Source organism: Chiloscyllium plagiosum, chromosome 44, assembly GCF_004010195.1.
Source record: "Chiloscyllium plagiosum isolate BGI_BamShark_2017 chromosome 44, ASM401019v2, whole genome shotgun sequence".
NCBI lineage: Eukaryota > Metazoa > Chordata > Chondrichthyes > Orectolobiformes > Hemiscylliidae > Chiloscyllium > Chiloscyllium plagiosum.
In genome coordinates, this window is record NC_057753.1 from 5,915,189 (window position 1) to 5,938,524 (window position 23,336).

Sequence of the window (23,336 nt, forward strand, 5' to 3'; positions counted from 1 at the left end):
ACTCATCGATGAGCTGAAAGACCAATGAGAGGAGAGGGGGCGGGCAACGGCCAGGGCCCGGGCCAGGGCCAGCCAATGGGACTGAATCAGGGGCGGGGCAAAACCGCGCGCGGGGCCAAGGGCTTTGTCCCCCCCCCCCCGATATAACTCTCTGACCCACATTGGGAAGGGGCGGGGCTTGGCCAGGCTCGGCCAATGGAACCGAGGCAGGGGCGGGGCTGGGTCAGGGGCAGCCAATGGAACGGAAGGCGAGGCGGGGCTAATCCGCGCGCTTTGTGTGGGGGGGCGTTGGGAGAAAACGTCCTACGCAAGCGCGCTGTGCGGTTGTGATCGAAGGGTGTGGGAGAAGACGGCAAAGGGGGACAATTGGAACCAGTCTGAGAAGGAGCTCGGAGAAACATCCGGTGTACGCCGCCACGTGCGATTTCCATGCTCCCGGTCCCGACTTTGCTGCAAATGCTAAACGGCCGAGGGCCTCGGGGTGGGGTTGCATTCGCCGGCCATCTTTGTTCGGGGCAACCTGTGGCCGGCGCATGTGGATCGCCATCTTTGTTCGGGGCAGTGCGCTCCCGGGGGACGTTCGGAAGGCGAGCAGTGATACGCGGTGCAAATTCACAGTGTGGTTCGTTTACTGAATTTCTGGGGGTGGGTTGCGATTTGGAAACTCCCTTTGTCAGGGAGGTTGGAAGGCGAGGACTTATGCACGAATTGCAATTTCAGAAATGTTTGTTTATTCTCAATTCCTGTGCCTGGCTGACCATGTACACTCTGTGCGCACTTTCTAAACAGGATAATAGAGCAGCATCCACAGACGGCAAGCTCTGAACAAACTGCACAGCGAGATCTGCCACAGTTACCCTATTCACAAGGACTTGGATATCACTGGCCTCTGACCGTGGAGTGATAAAGATCTGGGAAGGATTTCAGGTACGGATTTGACTGCAAAAGCACAGGGATATTGGAAATTCTGCTTAGGCCCACTCCTGGAGTCTTCAGCTCTGGATACTCAGGAGGTTGATCCCATACTGGCTGCCTGAAAAATAATTCAGTTTATCTCGTTCGCTTCTCTGATCTTGGAAGCCCTGCAAGCTTATTTACCTTTGGTGCTGATCGAACTTCCTTTATCTTGCACTCATCTGCACTTCCACCACCCACACAGGCAGTGTATTCTGCATATTATCAGTCACTGCATGAAAAGAAAAGCTTGGTCCATTTATATCTATCAGTTTCTTTCCTCTAATCCGATGCCATCACCCTCTGGAAATAACTTTGCCTGCTTTCTTTAGAACATAGAACGTTACAGTGCAGTACAGGCTCTTTGGCCCTTGATGTTGTGTTGACCTGTGAAAATAATCTGATGCCCATCTAATTGACACTGTTCCATTATTATCCATATGTATATCCAATGCCCATTTAAATGCCCTTAATGTCAGCGAGTCTATTACTGTTGCAGGAAGGCGTTTCCACGCCCCAACTATTCTGAATGACAAAACTACCCCTAATATCTGTCCTAAATCTGTTACCCCTCAATTTAAAGCTCTGTCCCCTCATGTTAGTCTTCACCATCTGAGGGGGAAAAAGTACTTTATTTAAGCATTTTGTAATCTTGTACAACTCTATCAACTATCCCAACTACTTTCCTTGAAGGGGAATAATCCCAGTTTTTCCAAACCAAATCTTGTGACTAAAACTTTTTTCTTCCCAGGAATCGTCTGGTAATTTCTGCTCTGTTATCCTAAGGACATTCGTTCCTGAGGAGTGAGCAGAGATGGACACAATACTTGAGTCGTGACCAAACCAGACTTTTATAAACTTTTCCCTGCGTTTGTTCCCATTACCTCTGTTTCTGAAGCCAAGATCCAAAATAGTTTTCAACCTGCTCTCGGTATATCCTGTCACCTTTGTAAAAGGTTTTGCACGCATGCGTCGGCCACAGGTTGCCCCCCAAAAAGATGGCAGGGGTGCCCGTTTCTGCATCAGCCCTCAGCCCTGCTCTTTCAATTTGTGCCCTTCAGAATATGTTCACTTGCCCCACTTCTTTTGTGTTTTCTAAAGAAGAATCAACTTTGATACAAAATATTAACTTGCCTTCTCTCCCATTGAATCATAGAGCTTTAAAGCATGGATTGATTAGATTTTAGATTAGATTACATTACAGTGTGGAAACAGGCCCTTCAGCCCAACAAGTCCACACCGACCCGCTGAAGCATAACCCACCCATACCCCTACATTTACCCCTTACCTAACACTACGGGCACTATAGCATGGCCAATTCACCTGATCTGCACATCTTTGGACTGTGGGAGGAAACCGGAGCACCCGGAGGAAACCCACGCAGACACAGGGAGAACGTGCAAACTCCACACAGTCCGTCGCCTGAGGCGGGAATTGAACCCGGGTCTCTGGCGCTGTGAGGCAGCAGTGCTAACCACTGTGCCACCGTGCCGCCCACTGCCACCGTGCCTTTGACACATCATGTGTGTCATGATGTGTCAAAGGATTGATGCCTTTGACACATCATGTTGGCTCTAATCTTCAAGCACCTATCTACCCTCATCCCATTTCCCAACAGCTGGCGCAAAGCCCTGTGTGCTTTGGTTCTTCAAGTGATCATCTGCATACTTAAAACATTGTCATAGTTTCTCCACCAAACTTTCAGGCAGTGAGTTCCAGATACCTCGCCACACTCTGGGTGCAAATGTTCTTCCTTAACTGCCCTTTAAGTTTTCTGCTGTTTACAGCGATTCTATTCCCTCTGCTATTGATCCCTCTACAAAGGGATAACATTGCTTCCTAACTCTGCCCCTCATAATCTTTACACATCCATTGTGTTTCCCCATCCTCACCATCCCCAGAAGCTTTCTCTGGCCTATGAAAAATATATAATTTGTGTGGTCTCCCTTCATAGCTGAAATACTTCATCCTAGACAACATCCTGATGAATCTCCTCCATACCCCTCCCATTGCAATCTGTTCCCCCTCTAATGCATTTGAATCCTTTCTGTTGTGTGTCAACCAGAACTGCAACTCCCAGCTGTGGCTTAACTGATGTATTATACAGCTTCTTGCCTAATAAATGTAAATATGCCATTAGTGTTTATAACCGCCTTATCCACCTGTTCTGCTGCCTTCAAGGATCTGTACACTTTACCACCAAGTTCTTTCTGATCCTCTGTACTTTCTAAGGTCTGTCTGTTGATCATGTACTCTCTTGTCTTGTTAATTCTCTTAAAATGTATCATAGAATCATAGGATTTTACAACATAGAGAAACGCCATTCAGCCCATGTTTGTATCTGCCCTTGAATGAGCTATGCAGCTAGTTCCATCCTCCATTCCTGTCTCTGTAGCCTTAAAATTTCACCACTTTCAAATACGTAACCTGCTGTCTTTTGAAATCTCCTTTGGAATCCACCTCCATCACTCTCCCAGGCAGTTCATTCCAAATCATACCAACTGTCTGAGTGAAGAAAGTTTCTCCTTATCTCTCACATGGCTCCCTTCCTGACAGTCTTGAAATTGTGACCCCACCAGTTACTGACAAACCAACTAATGGACCTCCTTTATTCATAATTTTGAATACATCAAAAAGTTACCTCTTAATTTTCTCAGCTCCAAGAAGAATAAGCCCAGTCTCTCTGATTTTTCCTTGCATGTAAAATCCTTCATTCTGGGAAATCTCCATTGCATTTTGTTCCAGGGCTTGAATATCCTTAAGGAGAAAGTGAGGTCTGCAGATGCTGGAGATCAGAGCTGAAAATGTGTTGCTGGAAAAGCGCAGCAGGTCAGGCAGCATCCAGGGAACAGGAGAATCGACGTTTCGGGCATAAGCCCTTCTTCAGGAATATGCTTAAATAAGGTTCCCAGAATGAGTTTGCACATTCTCCCCGTGTCTGCATGGGTTTCCTCCGGGTGTTCCGGTTTCCGCCCACAATCCAAGAATGTGCAGGTTAGGTGTATTGGCCATACTAAATTGCCCGTAGTGCTAGGTGAAGGGGTAAATGTAGGGGAATGGGTCTGGGTGGGTTGTGCTTCGGCGGGTCGGTGTAGACTTGTTGGGTCGAAGGGCCTGCTTCCACACTGTAAGTTATCTAATCTAATCTAAAACGACATACAATATTCCAAAAATGGTGGAACCAATGATTTTTAGAGGTGAAGCACCATATCCTTGCTTTTGTACTCTATGCCTTTAAGTATAAGCCCAAAAGTCCTATAATCCTTCATAATAACTTTTTCAACTTGGCTGGAAACTTTCAGAGAATCATGCACATGAGCCATTTCACCAACCTTCGTGTCATCAGCAAACCTACCAACCCACTCTTTCACATCCACATCTAAGTCATTTATAAAAATCACAAAGAGTAGAGGTACCAGGACCGATCCCTGCAGAACACCACTGGTCACTGAGCTCCATTTACTACCACCTTCTGTCTTGTATGGGCCAGCCAATTCTGTATCCAGGTAGCCAATTTTCCTGTATCCCATGCTTCCTGAATGAGCCAACTGTGGGGAACTCAAGGACATTGTGAAACTTGTTTTGAGAAGATTTATAAGGATGTTGCCAGGGTTGGAGGATTTGAGGTGTAGGGAGAAGCTGAAAAGGCTGGGGCTTTTTCCCTGGAGCATCGGAGCTATGGGGTGACCTTGTAGAGGTTCATAAAATCATGAGCTTGGATAGGGTAAATAGACCAGATCTTTTGCCTGGGATGGGGAGTCCAGAACTAGAGGGCATAGGTTTAGGGTGAGAGGGGAAAGATATAACAGGGGCCTCAGGGTATTTTGTTCACACAGAGGGTAATACATGTATAGAATGAGCTGCCAGAGGAAGTGGTGGAGGCTGGTACAAATACAGCATTTAAAAGGCATCTGGATGGATATATGAATAGGAAGGGTTTAAAGGGATGTGCGCCGGGTGCTGGTAGGTGGGACTAGATTGGTTTGGGACATCTGGTCGGCATGGACGGGTTGGACCTGAAGGGTCTGTTTCTGTGCTGTACATCTCTGTGACGCTGTGAATCTATCCACTGCTCTTAACTCCATCCATGTGTTTTGTCACAGCCTCAAAGAATTCAGTCTGGAGCTATCTCTAATTAACCCAAATGTCCCTTTGCTGCTATACTCCCTTCAAAGTTTTACATGTATTGTATTGTCTCTCTGTCTTTCTTCGAACAAGGTAACATGACTTCGCATTTCTCAGCATTGAAGGTTGTTTGCCAGGTGTCTGCCCCATTTGGCCGACTTGTCACTGTCTCTCTCAAGTCACTCAGTGTCATCGTCAGTATTCGCTATTCGCCCTCGCTTAGTAGCATCTGCAAATTTAGAGATTTTGCCCTCAACATTAATCTCCAAATTGTTTGTACAAATTAGAAAAAAGTAAAGGTCCAAACACCAGGGAGCACCACTTCCAAATCGTCTCCAATCTGGGAAGTGCCAATCTATATCTACCCTCTGTTTCCTTCCTTTTAGCCAACTTCTCACCCATGCTGCCGAGGACCCATCAATGGCAAACATTTTCTAATTTGGTAACCAATCTGCCATGTAGCACCACATTAAATGCTTTTGGAAAATCTCAAAGAAGCGCCATCCACTGCACGACCCTCCTCAATGCCTGTGCAGCTTCAATTCACTCCGTTAAGTTTGTTAGACGTGACTTGCCCTTGATAAAGCCTCATTGACTGTGAGGTATGAGCTTATTATTCTCTAAGTGTATATTATAACCTCCATCAGGCAGGAGAAAGTGAGGACTGCAGATGCTGGAGATCAGAGTCGCGAGGGTGGTGCTGGAAAAGCGCAGCAGGTCAGGCAAAATCCAAGGAGCAGGAGAATCGACGTTTTGGGCCACCGGCCCTTCATCAGGAATGAGGCGGAAATGACGATTCCTAATGAAGGGCTTATGTCCGAAACCTCAGTTCTCCTGCTCCTCGCATGCTGCCTGACCTGCTGTGCCTTTTCAGCACCACACTCTCGACTATAACCTCCACCAGTTTTTCAGTTATTGACGTCAAGCTGACAGGTCTGTAGTTCCCAGGGTTGTCCTTGGTCCCATGACTTCAAAGAAGGTTTCAGGATTACATTCAATTTGCCAGCATCTGCCAAGCCTATCTATTCGGCCTACAGTCTAAGGCTTTCTGCCTCACTATTTGACACACCAGATAATTTGTGTATCATCTGTTAACTTGCTGATCATAGAACATAGAACTGTACTGCGCAGGAATGGGCTCTTGGTCCGGCTTTCCTGATGAACAGCTCTTGCCCGAAACGGCGATTCTCCTGCTCCTCGGATGCTGCCTGATCTGGTGTGCTTTTCCAGCATCTGCAGCCTTTACTTTCTCCTTTGGCCCACGATATTGTGCCGAACATGATGCCAAATTTAACTAATCTCTTCTGCCTGTCCATATCCCTCCATTCCTTGCAATTTTCATGTGCTGAGCTAAAAGTCCCTTAAATGCCCCATTGTATCTGCCTCCAGCACTACCCGTGGCAGTGTGCTCTACACTCCTGCCACACTGTGTTTAAAAAAAATCTTGCCCGTCACATCTCCATTCAATTTTCTCCTGCTCACCTTAAAAGCATGCCCCCTAGTTTTAGACATCAGGGGAAAGATTCTGTCTGTCACCCCTATCTATGCATCTCATAATTTTACAGACTTCTATCAAGTCTCTCTTCTGCCTCCGTCACTCCAGAGAAAACTGCCTGCGTTTTTCCAGCCTCTCCTTATAGTTCATGGCCTCTAATCCCGGCAGCATCCTGGTAAACCTCGTCTGCACCTTCTCCAAAGCCTCCACATCCTTCCTGTGATGTGGCGACTAGAAGTGAACGCGATGCTCTTAATTGCGGCCTAACCAAGGTCTTACAAAACTGCAATATGACTTCCTGACTCTTGTACTCCATTCCCTGACCAATAAAGGTGAGCATGCCATCCGCCTCCTTTCCCACCCTATCTACCAGCGTGGCCACTTTCAGGGAGCTATGGATTTGAATCCCAAGATCCCTCTGTAATGCTCAGGGTCCTGCCATTAACTGTAAACCTTGCCTTAACATTCAATCTTATGAAGTGCAGCATCCCATGCTTACAAGGGTTAAACTCAAAGTACAGTTTCTCCACCCATATCTGCAAGTGACCTATATCCCACTGTCTCCTTTGAACATCTTTGACATAATCCACAACTCCACCAATCTTTGTATCATCTGCAAACTTATTAATCCATCCATCCATCTACGTTTCAAGTCATTTATGTATTTATATATACACACACACAGTATGGATCCCTAGACCTTCTTCAGGAAAGGCTTATGCCCGAAACGTCGATTCTCCTGTTCCCTGGATGCTGCCTGACCTGCTGCCCTTTTCCAGCAACACATTTTCAGCTCTGATCTCCAGCATCTGCAGTCCTCACTTTCTCTTGTCCATGTGCAGGCCAGTTCTGAATCCGTGTGGCCAAGTGACCGTGGATCAAACTTATTTTAATCTTCCTGATGAGCCTATCATGAGGGACCTTGTCAAAAGCCTTACTAAAATCCGTGTAGGCAACATGCACTGCTCTACATCATCAATCACTTTCATCACATCCTAGAAAAATTCAGTCAAGTTAGTAAGACATGACCACCCCTGCACAAAGCCATGCAAACTGTCCCTAATCAGGCCGTACGTTTCCAAATCTGCATAAATCCTATCCCTAAGAATTCTCTCCAATAGCTTCCCAACCACCACTGTGAATCTCACCAGTCTGTAGTTTCCTCAAATATCTCTTCTTGAACAGAACATGAGACCATAAGACCTTAAGACATAGGAGTGGAAGCAAGCTCATTTGGCCATCCTGTCCACTCCGGCATTTAATCGTGGCTGATTGGCATTCCACTTACCCGCACTCTCCCCGTAGCCCTTAATTCCTTGTGAGATCAAGAATTTATCAATCTCTGCCTCGAAGGCACCCAACATCGCGGCCTCCACTGCGCTCCGCGGCAATGAATTCCACAGGCCCACCACTCTCTGGCTGAAGAAATATCTGCTCATTTTTCTCACTGTTTAAAAGGTTGTCCAGGCCTGTGTTCTTTTTTTCCAAAGTGCAAGACCTCGCATTTGCTCACGTTGAATTTCATCAGCCATTTCCTGGACCACTCTCCTAAACTGTCCAAATCTTTCTGCAGCCTCCCCACCTCCTCAGTACTACCTGCCTGTCCACCTAACTTTGTATCATCGGCGAACTTCGCTAGAATGCCCCCAGTCCCTTCATCCAGACCATTCATATATAATGTGAACAGCTGCGGCCCCAACACTGAACCCTGCGGGACACCACTTGTCATCGGCTGCCATTCCGAAAAGAACCTTTTTATCCCAACTCTCTGCCTTCTGTCAGACAGCCAATCCTCAATCCATGCCAGTAGCTCATCACGAACACCATGGGCCCTCAACTTACTCAGCAGCCTCCCGTGAGGCACGGTAATAAAGGCCTTTTGAAAGTCTAGATAGATAACAACATCCACTGGGTTTCCCTGGTCTAACCTACTTGTTACCTCTTCAAAGAATTCTAACAGGTTTGTCAGGCATGACCTCCCCTTACTAAATCCATGCTGACTTGTTCTAATCTGACCCTGCATTTCCAAGAATTTAGAAATCTCATTCTTAATTCTATAATTTTACCTACAACCGTAGTTGGACTAATCGGCCTATAATTTTCCATCTTTTGTCTTGATCCTTTCTTGAACAAGAGGTTACAACAGCGATTTTCCAATCATCTGGGACTTTTCTGGACCCCAGAGATTTTTGAAAGATTACAACCAACGTCTCCGCTATTTCATCCGATACCTCCCTCAGAACTCGCGGACGTAGCCCGTCGGGGCCAAGAGATTTATCAATTTTTAGACCTTTTAGCTTTTCTAGCACTTTCTCTTTTGTTATGGCTACCATATTCAACTCTGCCCCTTCACTCTCCTTAATTGTTGGGATATTACTCATGTCTTCCAGTGTGAAGACTGACACAAACATTCTTCAGCTATTTCCTTATCTCCCATCACTAGCCTTCCTACATCAGTTTGGAGCGGCCCAATTCCTACTTTTACCTCTCGTTTGTTTGTTATGTATTGAAGGAAACATTTACTATCATCCCTAATATTACTGGCTTGCTTACCTTCATATTTGATCCTCTCCTTCCTTATTTCTCTCTTTCTTATCCTCTGTTTTTGTGGTCTTCCCAATCTTCTGATTTCCCAGTGCTCTTGGCCACTTTATTAGCTCTCTCTTTTTCTGTGATACATTTCCTGACTTCCTTTGTCAGCCATGGCTGTCTAATCCCACCCCCGGATAATCTTTCTTTTCTTTGGGAAGAACCTCTGTACAGTGTCCTCAATTACACCCAGAAACTCCTGCCATTGTTGCTCTACTGTCTTCCCCGCTCGGCTCTACTTCCAGTCGATTTTCGTCAGTTCCTCTCTCATACCCCTGTAATTACCTTCATTTAACTGTAACACCATTCCATCTGACGTTGCCTTCTTGCTTTCAAACTGCAGACTGAACTCTGCCATATTATGGCTGCTGCCTCCTAAGTGTTCCCTTACTTTAAAGCTCTTTTATAAAGTCTGGCTCATTACATAGTACTAAGTCCAGAATAGCCTGCTCCCTTGTGGGCTCTATCACAAGCTGCTCCAAAAAAGCCATCCTGTAAGTAATCCATGAATTCCCTTTCTTAGGGTGCACCGGCCACGTTACTCACCCAGTCCACCTGCATATTGAAGTCCCCCATGATCACCGTGACCTTGCCTTTCTGACATGCCTTCTCTATTTCCTGGTCCCTGGTCCTGACCACTGCTGGGAGGTCTGTACGTAACTCCCATTATGGGTTTTTTTTGCCTTTGTGGTTCCTTGACCGCACATCATCTGACCCTATGTCATTCAGTGCCATAGATTTAATCTTATTCTTAACTAACAAGGCAACCCCGCCCCCTCTGCCCCGTCTTTTCGATAAGTTGTAAATCCTTGGATGTTTAACTGCCAGTCCTGAACCCCCTGCAACCACGTCTCTGTGATGCCTCCCACATCATAATCATTCACGATGATTTCTGCTGTTAATTCATCTGCTTTGCTATGAATACTACGGGCATTTAGAAGCATCTTAATGTTAATTTTCTTATCCTTTCCATCATCTCTAGTTGAATGTCCTCAGTTATCCTTCCTTTTTGCTCCTAGACTGCCTTGAACTGAAACCCTGCACACATGCTAACCTGCTGCTTATCTTTCTACCTGATTCCATACTCTCTGTTGCTCTCCCTTTCCCTTCCCCTGACTCACAAGTTTGAAGTCCTAGTGACCACCCTATTGATCCTTTTCACCAGAACGCTGGTTCCAGATCGGTTCAGGTGGAGGCCGTCCCATTGGTACAGATCGCCCCAGTTCCAAAACTGATGCCAATGACCCATGACATGGAATCCCTCTTTCCCACACCAATCTCTTAGCCATGTTGTTACTTCCCTAATTTTCTTATCCCTATGCCAATTAGCACGTGACTCGGGCAGTAATCCAGAGATTATTACCCCTGAGGACCTGCTCTTCAATTTCCGTCCTAGTGCTTGATAATCCCCAAACAGATCCTCCTTCCTAGCCTTGCCGATGTCATTAATGCCAACGTGGACCACAACTGGATCCTCTCCCTCCTGCTCAAACATTCTTTCAAGCCGGTCGGAGATGTCCTACATCCTGGCACCGGGCAGGCAACACACCATGAGGGACTCCCGATCCGGCTCACAAAGGAATACTATCTGTCCCCCTAATTATAGAATCCCCTACAACAACAACTTGTCTGCTTGCTCCCCTGTTGAATGGCCTTCTGCACCATGGTGCCATAGTCAGCTGGCTCATCCTCCCCACAGCCCTTTCCCTCATCCATACGGGGAGCAAGAATCTCATACCTGTTGGACAAGGTCAAGGGCTGAGGCTCCTCCGCTCCCGAACTCAGAATCCCCCTACCTGCCTCACTTACAGTCACACCCTGTTGTTCCTGATCATGAACTGAGTTTGAATTACTTAACCTGCTCAGAGGTACTTGCCAAACCTCCAGGATGTCTCCAGTGGCTGGTGAGGATACAAAGGTGTTGGTCAAGGACCCAGCAATCTCCTCTGATGCCCCCCTCAATAACCTGGGGTAGATACCCTCAGGCCATGGGGACCTATCCACCTCTTAATGCTCTTCAAGAGATCTGACACACTTCTGTCATGAACTCAAAAGTGCCCTGGCATATTAGTAAGCTCCACACAAAATTCACTATCCTTCAAATCCATTTTCTGGATTAATTCCGTTGTTAGGTATTTATTTAGGATCTCAATATACATTCTCTGCCTCCAAGCACAAGTGCCCTCCTTTATCCTTGAGTGGTCCTACTTTATCCCGAGTTATCTTCTTCGAGTCACAGAGATGTACAGCACGGAAACAGACCCTTCGGTCCAACTTGTCCACGCCGACCAAATATCCTAACCTCGTCTAGTCCCATTTGCCAGCACTTGGCCCATATCCCCCCAAACCCTTTCCTATTCATGTGCCCATCCAAATGCCTCTTAAATGTTGTAATTGTACCATCCTCCACCACTTCCTCTGGCAGCTCATTCCATACACGTACCACCCTCTGTGTGAAAAGGCTTCCCCTTAGGTCTCTTTTATATCTTTCCCCGCTCACCCTGAACCTATGCCCTCTAGTTCTGTACTCCCCCGCCCCAGGGAAACGACCTTGTCTACTTGCCCTATCCATGCCCGTCATGATTTGTCAGGACACCCCTCAGCCTCCGACATTCCAGGGAAAACAGCCCCTCATTCTCCACGTCTGTCTCGAAGCCTTGCAATTCTGTTGAACCCTACTTGCCAAGGCCCTTGTGCTAATTCCCAGCTTGATTAGTTTGCTGCTTTCCTTAATTTCCCCATTGTCCCTGCTTGGTTTTAGCTTCCGAAACTATGCATGTGCTTCTTTTTTGCCTGATTTCCAAACATCCTCATTATCCACAGGCCCCTTTACCTTGCTATCCTTGTACTTCCACCTTACTGGACAATGCCATTCTTGAACACTTCCCAACATTAGGTACTTGCCAGTCCATCAGGACATCTCCAGTGGCTAGCGAGGATCCAAAGGTGTTGGTCAAGGACCCAGCAATCTCCTCTGATGCCCCTCTCAATCACCTGGGGTAGATACCCTCAGGCCATGGGGTCCTATCCACCCCTTAATGCTCTTTAAGAGATCTGACACACTTTCATGAACTCAAAGTGCCCTGGCGTATTAGTATGCTCCACACAAACTTCACTATCACTGCCTGAACAGTTCCCACGTGTGGACTTGCCTGATAACAGCTCCTGCCTAATACTCATGTAATTTGCCCTGCCCCAATTTCGTAGCATCCCGCAGGGTCCAGACTTATTCCTGTTCACAGCTGTCTTAAACAGAAACCTAAGGGGTTGTGATCAATGTTTCCATAATGCTCTCCCACTGAAAGGTCAGTCACCTGGCCAGGCTCATTAGTCAATACAAGGCCCCGTGTGGGTGCCTTCTCGAGTGGACTATCCACATACGGTTTCGAGAAACCCTCTTGCTTGCACCTGACAAATTCCGCCCCATCTAAGCCACTTACTCTGTGAGAGTCCCCAGTCAATATTGGGGAAGTTAAAGTCACCCACTTGACAACTCTTTTTATTGCACCTTTCTGTAGTTTGCCTACATATTTGTTCCACAATCTCTCTGCTGTTGAGGGCCTATAGTATAACCATCTCACCGTGACTGCACCAATCGTATTTTTGAGCTCTTCCCAGATTGCTTCACAGGATGAGCCCTCCAGTACGTCACCTCTGAGTGCAGATGTGACATTCTCCCTAACTAGTAATACAACTCCTCCACCTCTTTTACCTCCCTCTCAATCTCGGCTAAAACAACGAAACGTTAGCAGCCAGTCCTGTCCCTCCCTCAACCAAGTCTCTGTAATGGCCACAACATTACCGTCCAATGTAGTAATCCATGCTCTAAGCTCATCTGTTCTACCTGTGATGAGGGTGGCACGGTGGTTAGTACTGCTGTTGCACAGTGCCAAGGACCTGGGATCGATTCCACCTTCGGGTCACTCTCTGGGTGGAGTTTGCACATCCTCCCCGTGTCTGCGTGGGTTTCCTCCGGGTGCTTCGGTTTCCTCCCACAGTCCAAAGACGTGCAGGTCAGGGTGGATTTGCCGTGCTAAACTGTCCATCGTGTCAGTTAGGTGAGTTAATCAGAGGAATAGGGTCGGGGGAATGGGTCTGGCTGGGTTACTCTTGGGAGAGTCGGTGTGGACTTGTTGGATCAAATAGCTTGTTTCCACATGTCAGCACGTTGGTACCATTGTTTTCATGTACCTTAGTCTGCCTGTCCTTTCTTTCTGAATTACTGGTCTTAGCATCTCCCTTCCCCCTCAATCCCTCCGCACTCTGACCTGTTACTCCCAACCTCCCAAACTGACGCTCTTGTACAGGTCACCTCTGCCCCAGAAGAGGTCTCAATGATCCAAACAGCCTGAACCCTTGCACCAGCTCCTTCGCCGTGCATTCATCTGTTCTATCTTTCTATTCCTCGCCTCCCTATCATGTGGTACTGCTCGTAACCTAGAGATTACTACCCTGGAGGTCCTGCTCTTCAGCCTCTTTCCTAACTCCCTGTACTCTCCCTACAGGACCTCCTAACTCCCTGTAATCACCCTGCAGGACCCCATCCCTCTTTCTGCCAATGTAGTTGGTACAAATGTGCACCACAACCTCTGGCCGCTCACCCTCCCCCTTAAGAATTTCACGCAACTGCTCAGAGGTGTCCCTGACCCTGGCACCAGGAAGGTGACAGGAGTCTCGGACATGACAACAGAAATGCCTGAGTGCCCCTAACTAAGGAATCTCCAACCACTGGTCACTCGCTCAGACCTTACACAACCCTGCTCTCCAGCAGAGCCAGTTTAGATTAGATTAAATTCCCTACAATATGGAAACAGGCTCTTCGGCCCAACAAGTCCACACCGACCCTCCGAAGAGAAACCCACCCCTCCATGTTTACCCCTGACTAATCCACCTAACACTACGGGCAACGTAGCATGGCCAATCCCCACCTAACCGGCACATCTTTGGAGTGTGGGAGGAAACCGGAGCACCCGGAGGAAACCCGTGTGGACATTGGGAGAATGTGCAAACTCCACACAGACAGTTGCTGGAGGCAGGAATTGAACCCGGGTCCCTGGCGCCGTGAGGCAGCAGTGCTAACCACTGAGCAACCGTACTGCCCTGGCCTGGCTGCTGTTGTTACCCTCCCCTGAGAGAGTATTCCACCCCCCCTCAACCCTATCCGAAACGGCATTCCTGTTACAGCGGTGCAATAACCACAAGAGACTCCTGCACTAACTTCCCGCCTCTCCTGGTGGTCATCCGTCTCCCTTACTGAAGCTGCAGTGTGGTCACCTCCCTGTAACTAGTGTCCATCACTCACTCTGTCCCCTGCACGCTCCTCGGTGTATCTGGCTGAGCAACACCGTGTGTGAGGACCTGCATTCGGTCACCCTTGCTGCATGCATCGTCGTCAGGGACATGAGACCCTTCCCTGATCTCTCCTGCATCAAGCAGGAGGAGCACACTCCTGCCCCTGACTGCCATCTCTGCTCCTGTGCACTAATACAGACAAAGAGTCTTACCTTGCCTGAACCTTCCTTGCTCACTGAAGCCCAGTATTCAACAAGCCCGCATATATCCCAGGAGGAGAAAGTGAGGTCTGCAGATGCTGGAGATCAGAGATGGAAATGTGTTGCTGGAAAAGCGCAGCAGGTCAGGCAGCATCTAGGGAACAGGAGAATCGACGTTTCGGGCATTAGCCCTTCTTCAGGAATGAAGAAGGGCTAATGCCCGAAACGTCGATCCTCCTGTTCCCTAGATGCTGCCTGACCTGCTGCGCTTTTCCAGCAACATATTTCCATCGCATATATCCCAACTCGCTCCGCTGACTGGTTCCTCAAATTACAGTGCAATCTTTACAAGCAGACCAAACACCCTCCAGGCTGCAACAAAACTGCCCAACTTCTCTCAATGTCTGTTTTTTTTTCTTGGTTAGAGGGGGAAGGATGGAATCACTAATGTTTGGGGCTCGCCATGGTGTCCTTCCTTGCTCTGCTGATCAGTCACGACAACTGTTGCCAACTTCTCCTCATGATGCTCGGTGACGTCTCTCTGTCGTCCCCTATTGGATGGGAGCATACAGTGTTTTAATTTGGTGTATTGCATCTGTGTCTTCAACATATTATTGAAGAGAGTTGTTTCCTTAGGTAATGCCGACATTCTCTACCCGATAATGAGGGTAGGGTCCTGTCCCTGGGTTTATTACAACCATCGTCCGAACCATCCTGACACTTCTGATATTACCAGCCTTACAATTCGGGACCCCTGGGTAGACCCTCGTTTGCCCTTTCTGTCTTGAGACTCGAAATCTCCTGGTCGTTTTTTTTTTTTCCCGAGCACCCATGTTGTGCGTGTGCAAGTGTGAGACACAGTGAAAGACGACGGGGGTACAAATCTTTATTCCGTTTCCACCACCAGGAAGAAAGGAAACAGCTGAGCGGCCAGTGACAAGCAGTGCCCTTCTCAGAGGGAAATGCTGAGCGATCAAACCGTGAAGGGGAGGGCAAGGATTAAATCAAAATAGAGTTGGACGGGGTAATAATACACTCCATTCCGTTTGTCCTTTTAATGGACAATTGCCAAACGTCCCCTTAAATTGAATGAATTGTGCCAATTGAGTGCTATTGACCCAATGACGTACCTCAATCCTGTACATTTGATTCAAGTTGTCTTGCTTGCCTATCATCCAAAGTCCATAGGTGTGGGATAGTTGGTTTTGTTGAAGATTTGTGGTGTCCCCTCAATGAAAATAGTCTCAGTATCTTCATCAACTGTATCTTTACTGTCTTCTTCCTCAGCCCGACTTGTTCCATTTGAGTTTCTTCAGCTCGCACTATTAATTCTCTCATCATCTCTTTCAGCTTTTGTACATTTTCATTTACCGCAACCCCCCATGTATCTACAGAAAACACAGTAGGTCATGCAGCGTCCGAGGAGCAGGAGAGTGGACATTTCGGGCAGGAGCCCTTCATCAGGCTTCTCGGATGCTGCCTGACCTGCTGTGCTTTTCCAGCACCCCACACACTCCACCCCGATCGCCAGCATCTACAGCCCTCACTTTCTCCTACAGAAAATGCAGGATTAGCTCCCGTCACAATGTCCATTCAGTGTCGCCCTTTTGTGTCTCATGAAAGTGTGGTGTTCTCTGAATTTAGTGGTTCCCATGGCATCAGCAGCTTTGCACAATACTACATTGGTTAACATCGTGAACGTTTTCATTCGCCAATCTGAACACTATTCCGGCACCTGGATCCCGGAAACACTAATCCGAATGGATACGATCTCATGTTTTACATTAGAATACGATATCTCTCCTCCATTTAACAACCCTGACCCATTGACTGTTCCCTCTGTTAGGATTGGACACTTTAATTCCCTCCGGTTGTAGGAGAGGGAGTAGGACTGGAGTTGGCAGGGACGGGAGGGAAACACCATGATAGTGCTGGGCCCCCACATCATGTGTCATATCCATGAACTGCTGCCATCTCCCAGTCACAGTTAATTAATGGTCGTCCATTTAGGGGGAGCCCAAAGGTGCTTCCACCCATGACTTCAAGTTCCTTCCTCAACATGCACCGAGCGGCTCTGTCCATCGGACATTACACACAGGCACACGTACGCGTGCGCACACACAGATGCACAGGTGCGTACACGGTCACAGACAATGTCTTTCCCTGGAAATACCATTAACCTTGCATTAAAATACATCCTTTCCATATTTGGGAGCATATTCACAGGTTCGCAGGTCATGTTATACAAAGCCCTGCTGTTTGTAAATTCATTGATGTCATTCCTGCTGGTCAGGTGTTCTCCTCCAGTCATTCCTTTCAGTGCCTTGCTCATCCTTCGGGATATTATAGCCCCAATCCACAGCCACTGAGGTCCCTTCATCTTTGATTCCTTCTCTGCTCTGGAAATTAAACCTCAGCAACGAAGGGGTCACTTGATACTTGACTTGCCTATTTTCCTTGCCGCGTGGAGGACACTCTTCTGTGTAGACCAATTTGGCCTGGATAGCCAGGAGTTGTAGTTATATTCTTACCATCTCTATCTTTCATACAATTACAGTGTGGAAGCGGACCATTTGGCCCATCAAGTCCACACCAACCCTCCAAGTAGCATCCCACTAGACCCAGCACCCTACCCTATAATCTGTTCTCTTTTTTTCTTGTTTGTGTTTCATTTGGTAATCTTGCCAATAAATCCTGTATCTCTTGGGTATCATTGACGTTTTCCCTTTGCATTGGGTTTTCATTTCCACTAGACTGTGTCCAGTCATGAAACCGTCTTAAAAAATATACCATAATTCCTGAAAATAATAATATAATTCCTGAAGCTCCAAATAATAGTTGAGTCTGATTTTGTATGCTTCGATTTTCGTGCCAACCACTCCTTGTACCCGAATTTTATGCTTCGTGTGTGGTCGGTCTCACGCTGACATTCCTGCCTCGATTAATGCTCTGCACCACCTACTCCTCGCATGCCCACCCCAGCTGCTGCCTTTACCCACAGGGGACCATCAGCCTCCTTTACCGAGGGCTGCTGTTACCCGTGGTGGGGGGAGGAGGGGGAGGTGGTCTCTGGTTCTTGGGAACTTCTCAGTGATGTTCAGTTGCCGTCGGTTGCTCATAACTCTTAGGTCTGCAGTAACTTGATCTGTCCCACCATTGGGCCCCTTCCTCCTTTCTGTTCTAAATCCTCTCCCGGCAGTCCTCTTGTACATGTCCCTAAGGGCAGCGCGCTGGCTCAGTGGTTAGCACCGCTGCCTCACGGTACCAGGGACCCGGGTTCGATTCCACCTCAGGACAGAAAGTCTGTGGGGAGTTTGCACATTCTCCTTGTGTCTGCGTGGGTTTACTCTGGATGCTCTGGTTTCCTCCCACCATCCAAAGATATGTAGGTTAGGGTGGATTGGCCATGCAAATTGCCCGTGTGTTCAGGGATGTGTAGGTTCGGTGCATTAGTCGGGGTAAATGTACAATAATAGGATAGGGGAATGGGTTTGGGTGGGATACTCTTCGGAGGGTCAGCGTGGACTTGTTGAGCCGAAGGGTCTGTTTCCACACTGTAGGGATTCCATGATTTGCCACAGTTGATACGTTTCAGGTTATCAATTATTGCTAAATTCACTACAGCGATGGCGTAGGCCTCCATTACAGTAACACTTCTTCTCTCTGTCACCTTCGACTACGGTTCCTCCTCTCTCCCTGTCCTCCACAGCAGCTGCTTCAGTTTTCCGTGTTTTATCTATCCCAGTCGCCTAGCTTTCCAGATCGTCTCAGGTGTTGCGTGTAGATAGTCAGGACTGACTGATTGATTAGAAGGGCTAATCTTTATACATAGAGTCATAGAAGCGTACAGCACGGAAACAGACCTTTCAGTCCAACGCGTCCATGCTGACCAGATATCCCAACCCAATCTAGTCCCACCTGCCAGCACCTGGCCCATACCCCTCCAAACCCTTCCTATTCATATACCCATCCAGATGCCTTTTAAATGTTGTGATTGTACCAGCCTCCACCACTTCCTCTGGCAGCTCATTCCTACACGTACCACCCTCTGTGTGAAAAAGTTCCCTCTTAGGTCTCTTTTGTATCTTTCCCCTCTCACCCTAAACCTATGCCCTCTGGTTCTTAACTCCCCGACCCCAGGGAAAAGACTTTGTCTATTTATCCTATCCATACTCCTCATGATTGTATAAACCTCTATAAGATCACCCCTCGGCCTCCAATGCTCCAGGGAAAACAGCCTTAGCTTAGTCAACATCTCCCTATATCTCACATCCTCCAACCTGGCAATATCCTTGTAAATTTTTTCTGAACCCTTTCAAGTTTCACAACATCTTTCTGATAGGAAGGAGACCAGAATTGCGTACAATATTCCAACAGTGGCCTAACCAATGTCCTGTACAGCCGCAACATGACCTCCCAACTCCTGTACTCAATACTCTGACCATTAAAGTAAAGCATACCAAACGCCGCCTTCACTATCTTATCTACCTGCGACTCCACCTTCAAGGAGCTATGAACCTGCACTCCAAGGTCTCTTTGTTCAGCAACACTCCCTGGCACCTTGCCATTAAGTGTAGAAGTCCTGCTAAGATTTGCTTTCCCAAAACCCAGTACCTCACATTTATCTGAATTAAACTCCATCTGCCACTCCTCAGCCCATTGGCCCATCTGCTCAAGATCCCTTTGTAATCTGAGGTAACCCTCTTCGCACTCCACTGTACCTCCAATTTTGGTGTCACCTGCAAACTTTCAGAGGAATGTATTTGAACTTAACTGGAGCAACGGGCGCCTGCAGGCAATGGAGTCCATTTCCTTGGCCATGGCCACACTCTGTGGTTTCCTCCAAATGGTACACTCCAGTCAGTGACATCTCTGCTTCCCCTTCAGGTGGCGAGGCTCCTGAACACATTCCGAGGGCTGGTGACGCTGGACCTGCCAGTGTTATTTTAATCATTCTCTGCTTCTCTAGTGATTGATTTTCATGTTTTATTAGTTCCACGTGAACTCCGAAAACTAACATTAAGGCCTCATCTTCCTACCCCTTTTTATCCTGTGACTCTCTTTGCATGTTAGGTGGCTTTGCGGGATTCCAGTTTTCTTTAATCATTCGATCAACTTCTCATTTCTATCTGCCAGAAATCGGGGGAAGGATGCTTCAGGCAACCCCCCCCCCACCAAAATCTAATTCTCCCTCTGCTGTCATGGCCATTATTACAAGGGAGCGAGTGGAAAGATCTCAAGGATCCATGACTCAAAACAAAAACGTGCACGCACACACAGACCATGGTGAACGCTACATATGTACCTGTGGTCCGATTCTTGCCTGCTGTGCTATACCAGACTGCACATCAATTCCATCCACATCGCAGGGTGAATAACCACACCTTCGTACACTCATCAGATTCTCTTCTGCGTCCTCCTGCAGGAGTACCTGAGCCAAATGTCCTCCCAGCCCCCTCTGTAGGACATGGTGCTCCTCAGCCCTGGAGGTCTTAACACGCTGGCCCGACAGGGTATTGTGACCAACCCCACTTGCTATCCTGATGTCCCCACTCTTTCAGAATGAATGAACTCAGTTTCAGGTACAGTACGGGCGCGGTGGCTCAGTGGTTAGCACTGCGGCCTCACAGCACTAGGGTCCCAGGTTCGATTCCAGCCTCTGGTGTCTGTCTGTGTGGAGTTTGCACATTCTCCCCATGTTTGCATGGGTTTCCTCCGGGTGCTCCAGTTCCCTCCCACAGTCCAAAGATATGCTGGTTAGGTGAATTGGCCAGGCTAAATTGCCCATAGTGTTAGGTGCATTAGTCAGAGGGAATTTGGTCTGGGTGGGTTACTCTTCGGAGTGTCGGTGTGGACTGGTTGGGCCGAAGGGCCTGTTTCCACACCTTAGGGAATGTAATCTCATCTAATACCGACGTAACCTGACTGCCTATTTGTCTGTGGTACTGCTCCCCACATCCTGCTCGCAGTGACAAACTGTTGGGGTGGAATGACCAAATGTTTCGCTTGACCCCCAGGACTCCATTTCCAGAGGTTAGTGGGAAGAAACCCTCTGAAAATCCAGACAGCTCTTCAGTCAACAAAGGAAAGCATCCATTTTTTTATACACTTGTTTCATCCCGCCTTTAGCATTTACAAACCAGTCATGGTATTGGTTACAGAGATTTACAATTCAACTTAGTCATGTTACCCAACAGCTGGAGACGGTCCTCCATGGGCTCATGATCTTTCCCAGACTCTCTGATCTCCCTTTTTGGGGCTTCTTACAATTAGATTAGATTCCCTACAGTATGGAAGCAGGCCCTTCAGCCCGACAAGCCCACACCAACCCTGCAAAGGGAAACCCACCCAGACCCATTCCCCCACCCCATAAGTACATTAGTCAGGAGTAATTAACATTAGGGGCAATTTAGCATGGGCAATTCACCTCTCCTACACCTCTTTGGATTGTGGGAGGAAACCCACGCAGCCACAGGGAGAATGTGCAAACTCGACACAGACAGTCGCCCGAGGCCTGAATTGAATCCTGGTCCCTGGCGCTGTGAGGGAGCGGTGCTAACCACTGAGCCACTGTGCCATCTGAATACAATAGACATGGTAGGACACCCCAGGATAAAGATAGGGATATCCAGTTAAAACAAAAGCATGACGCAGCTGGAAATTGTATTCATGTATGTTCATTCCCAGCTCTATCATGTTTTTGTTTTAACTAGATATCCCTATCTTTATCCTGGGGTGTCCTACAATGTTCTCATTCAAACCACATTCCAGTGTCTGCGAGTTTCTGTGCATTGGGGCTGCTTTTACTGTTTGAGACTGGTCTTCCCTCATAATTTATTCGAATAGTTTCCTCTAGTGCCTTCAGTGTTTTTTCTTCAGTGTTGGTGAATCTATAACTACTTCAGAATCTGTGTCGATGATTATTCGACAGATCTTAACTAAAACCTACGATTAATATTGGAGACAGGATTCACTAATTAAACCCAGTGTGAAACGCCTTGTGTATAAATAACTGCAGCTGCCTATTCCGTCTCAGTGCTGTTATTGAATTGAATTGAATTGAATTTATTGTCTCGTGTGCCGAGGCACAGTGAAAAGCTTTGTCTTGCGAGCAATACAGGCAGATCACAGAGTTAAGTAGCACAGATAAGTAAATAATAGGGAAACAGCGGCAAAAACAAAAACACAGGGACAGACAAATGTTAAGAGTTTGAGAGTCCATTCAGTATTCTAACAGTTGGGTAGAAACTGTTGCACTTTGTGATTGTCCGGGCCGAGTTCACCACTCTCTGTAACCGTCTCCGATCTTGAATGGTACAGTTGCCATACCAGGTAGTGATACATCCAGACAGAATGCTCTCGATGGTGCACCTATAAAAGTTGGCAAGGGTATTCACCGTCACGGCAAATTTCCTCAGCTGCCTGAGGAAGAAGAGACGTTGGGCCTTTGTGACCAGTACATCCACATGAAGAGTCCAAGAAAGCTTGTTGTAAATGAGCACTCCCAGGAGCTTGACACTCTCTACTCTAACACCACAGAGGTTTAATATGTGTCGGGGGGCATGCATAACTTCCCGCTAAAGTCAATAATGAGTTCCTTGCTTTTGCTGGCATTGAGAGCTAGGTTGTTCTCAGTGCACCATTTTTCCAGGTCTTCCACCTCCCGTCTGTAGTCTGTTTTTTCATCATCTGAGATTCGACCGACTATGGTAGTGTCATCAGTGAACTTGTAAATGGCATTAGTCTGGTATTTGGTGATGCAGTCATGGTTATACAGTGAGTACAGTAGGGGGCTGAGTGCACACGCCTGGGGGGGGGGGGGGTTCCAGTGTTGAGTTTTAGTGAGGATGAAATATTGACCCCAATCTTCACTGATTGTGGCCTGTGGGTCAGGATCCAGTTGGAGAGAGTGGGGCTTTGTCCGAGATCACTAAGTTTAGTAATCAGTCTCAAGGAGATAATAGTGTTGAAGGCTGAACTGTTACCTTGGGTCCTCAAAGCAACAATCGCTCGTGTGAAGGCTACACAAAGCAAATATTTTCCAAGCTTTTTATCTACGGTCAGCCATGTTCTGTTGGTAATGCCATGGGTAAGCACTGGCCAGGTTATCCTTTTGCTCCTAATATACTGTCCCAAACCTGGTCCTTTTTTTTTAAAAGTTATAACTTTTTTCTCATGGATACCGTGGCCTTGGCTTTTGTTTTCCAGAGGGGTTACCAACAGGCTGGGCTCCAAACCGACTGGCTTGGTACGGAGTTTGCAGGGTATTGAGAGGGCGTTTTGTTCATACATAAAGAGGTGAGACTTTAAGCCAAAGCATTTTATGATTTTTGTAAAAGAAGTAACCTGTATAAGTCGTGAGGGCTTGGTCAGCTCTCTAGCTGAGCAGTCCATTTCAGAACTTGAGTTATGAGTTCAGCAGTGGGCTGTGTGGAAACAGGCTGCTAGATTCTCTCTCCTTCTGCCCTGCTAACTTCCACCTGTAAGGGGTTTGTTTATTGGGACTGTTATGTATATTCTGAAAAACGTAATTAACATAGAACATTACAGCGCAGTCCAGGCCCTTCGGCCCTCGATGTTGCGCCGACCTGTCATACCAATCTGAAGCCCATCTAACCTACACTATTCCATGTACGTCCATATGCTTGTCCAATGACGACTTAAATGTACTTAAAGTTGGC

At 47.3% G+C, this 23,336-nt stretch overlaps 1 protein-coding gene across 3 annotated transcripts in view; it reads left to right on the forward strand.

The window, feature by feature from the left end:
• Positions 1–321: 321 nt before the first annotated feature.
• The window catches only part of LOC122543750 (gastrula zinc finger protein XlCGF71.1-like), a 25,038-nt gene continuing 2,023 nt past the window's right edge, over positions 322–23,336 (forward strand). Inside the window, exons 1-3 of one of the 3 annotated variants that reach the window (XR_006310129.1) lie at positions 322–406; positions 790–927; positions 22,864–22,953. The gene's annotated coding sequence lies outside the window, so the exon portion shown is untranslated. The other 2 variants (XM_043682509.1, XM_043682508.1) reach the window with 2 other exon arrangements.